Source organism: Pseudophryne corroboree, chromosome 8 (genome assembly GCF_028390025.1).
Source record: "Pseudophryne corroboree isolate aPseCor3 chromosome 8, aPseCor3.hap2, whole genome shotgun sequence".
Lineage (NCBI taxonomy): Eukaryota > Metazoa > Chordata > Amphibia > Anura > Myobatrachidae > Pseudophryne > Pseudophryne corroboree.
The window spans coordinates 101,123,507-101,126,539 of record NC_086451.1 but is presented as its reverse complement, the minus strand read 5'-3'; the positions used below and the strand labels follow the sequence as shown (position 1 = coordinate 101,126,539).

Below are 3,033 nucleotides of genomic sequence, written 5' to 3'. Positions count from 1 at the left end.
TGTACCCTGTAAAGTTTATACCCTGAAAATTAAAATAAACAATTTAAAAAAAAAAAAAATACATACTGCATGCATCTGCCTATCTATTGATAAGATCCCTGTTTAGCTGAGAACCTTTTCCTTTATTATATTTAAAATTAAGCCGCCTTTTACTGGATATTTTGGACAACTCTGTCAACCACCTTACTCTTTTACACGTGTTTCATGCTCTGCTATCTAGGGCCAATGTTTCTCTTTCATCCATCTGGGGGACGCTGCGCACTTACTAATGGGTTAGAGTGTGTGGGATTGGGAGTTTGGCACAGAACCTATAAAAAACTAACTCCTCCCCCCTCTAACCCCTCCCATCTCCTTCCTGCTCAGCAGATTACCTCAGTTTTAGTTTTGTGCCTGAGGAGTACAGGCACAGATTCCTTCAGTGTAGATTTTAGTTAGGTTTCTGTTGTTTATTTTGATTTTACTTATGTGTGCTTAGTCCCTGTTTACAGGAGACACGTATACTAGGAGTGGGGTTAGTTAGTTATGCGTCTCCCACTCCCCAGAGCCTCTAAGAAGCCACCATACTCTTAGTCACTGGGGCTTACTTGATGCAGGATGGATTTCCTAGGAGGCACTGTACTGGTAAGACAGCCACAACCTGCCTGGGCAGCGATGGGCTGTTATTGCATATTTGGTATTTATAATAATTGTATTTATTATTGTGCAGCGCTGGTGTTTGCGGACCCCCCTCCCTGCTCAGAGCGGACGGAGCGGTTCAGTCCCGCTTCCGCCGCTCATTTCATGGAAGCCGCGTCTTGTCAGACAGCAGCGGTAGTCATTTCAATGATTTTACGGACCTCAGTTGCGGAAGTGGGGAGGCTGTACCGCGGCGGGACGCAGGAGGATGTTGTGTTCGCGCCCCGTTCTCCCGCCCAACAGCGTCTTACCGCCGCCGTCCTCACTCTGTGGGGGCAGGACTCAGCTATAGGCGCCATCTTCTATCTCTGCAAGAGACCATCCGTCAGGTCAGCGGGGGATACTGCGCTGCACATAACACAGCGTCTCACCCTGTTAGTACAGGCGGAGAGCAGCAAAAACAGCAAGTATAACACAGCCCTTTTATATGCTCTGGAGCTCGTTTATTCTAAGGGATTCTTTAGTGCTCTTTAGTGATCCTTTAGTACATATATTTCGGTAATCTCACTGTAATAGAGTTATTTTTACCTCACCCTGTTTATTACACAGGCGGGGATTTTTTCTTAACTAGTGTTGTGCTATTCTAAATTGACAACAGTTGTTTACATCATGTTATAAAAGGAGCGTTATAGCTCAGTCTGTAGAGCTGGACCACAGCACAGAGTTATGAGACATTATTGTGTGCTATGATTGTGGCATTGTATATTCCATGGTTGTAAACAGCAAATCTCCTAAAGGAACGACAAGTTCAGTAGTTTACTACACAGGAGCTCCAATAGCTTTGTGGGCTAATGCTGTGTATTAGTAAGATAGACTAAACACAGGTTTGATTCCCATATACATTAAATTGCACAATGTGGCTCCAGACTTCCTAAAGGTAGCACGGACACAGGTACCCCATGCTCCAGGACACCAGTTGCAGAGCAGCCGGGAGGTTCCAGGGATCAGTTTATGCCTCTGTGGGCCAGACACATCTCAATCCAGAATAATACAGATGGAGTAGTGGTTAGCATTGCTGCCTCACAGCACTGAAGCCATGAGCTTGTTTACATAGAAGTATATGAATATACCAAGCAGGTTTAAATTGCTCTACAGTCTTGGCCTCTGCCGCCTCTCATGGGAGGCTGTTCCACTTGTTCACTACCCCTTCTGTGAGGAAATATTTTCCTTAAATTTCCCCTGAACCTGCCTCCCTCCAGTTCAGTGTATGCCCCTAACTGTGTGAAGTTATATATGTATATATATATATTCCCTGCATTTGCAGGGATGGGGGTTCCAGGACCGGTCCACAAATACCGGTATTCTTTGAGTATATTTTTCCTTACACTATGTCAATGTAATGGGTCTGGTACTCTGTTTACTACTTAGCCGCTAGTCTTGGTAAAAAGATCACTACTTGACCTTTTGGCTAGGATCAAGTGTAGTATCTGTTCTTATCAGTTTAATATCTGATACGTTCCCTATGTGGGGGCCATGTATTAAATATATGTTTAGAACAGAAAAATGGAAGAAGAGATTGCTCCGTCCACTCCACGCATTGACTCGGTATTGCAGTACCTCCGGGACCGGTACACCTTTCAAAACAAGGACAGACTATTTCTATTTCTTGTACACTATGTACTTATGATTTGCCAAATGGCTGAACAAAGCTCCTTAATCAGTTCATACTGTGCAGCGAGTCTGGTCTTTGACAGACAATATAGCTCCTTTACTTCAGAGGCGTTTTTGAGGCTTCATCTACAGAAAATGGTGAGATAAATCCTGTCAGTGAGGATCCTTCAGGATAGAAATAAGAAATAATCTACTGAATTTCTTGGTTTCCACCTCTTCCTTCACGTGAGAGAATGTTGATGGAAGTCTGACTACACATCTGATGAAATAGTTTATATTTCCAGGGAAATGTGTCTGTCTCTAATACATACTGTTTTCGGTTCAATTTCGGTGTACTCAGTATTAGAGACAGTATTTCTTTATCCTTTCGCTGATGAAGACACTGATCTAATGAAGGTTCCACTAATAATTAGTGGACGCATCCATCATGGGAGAGCCTAAGGCAACTGTCTTTACTAAAGTACAGTATGTGACCTTAACAGTCACCACAGATTGACAACGGTGAGGCCGTTATTATATTAGTATTCATTCTGACAGGAATATTCCTACGCCCTCTCCGGGCTTATGCATGGATCTTTAAACCGGTTGCATTATGCAAGTTATCCATTCTTGGGGCAGCTGATCCTTTTCAAATTATCCATTGACTGTTTTGGTCTCTCAAGCTCTATTCCCTATCTATTTATTATTGCATCTTTTCCCTGGCTATGACACCCTTCTATTCATTTTGGTTGCGAATCGTAAAATTCT

The 3,033-nt window shown here is 43.1% G+C and overlaps 1 non-coding gene across 1 annotated transcript; it reads left to right on the top strand.

The window, feature by feature from the left end:
* Window positions 1–2,063: 2,063 nt before the first annotated feature.
* LOC134953687 (U2 spliceosomal RNA) lies at window positions 2,064–2,254 on the top strand. Its single transcript, XR_010185713.1, has one exon. It is a non-coding gene; the product is annotated as a U2 spliceosomal RNA (small nuclear RNA).
* Window positions 2,255–3,033: the final 779 nt, after the last annotated feature.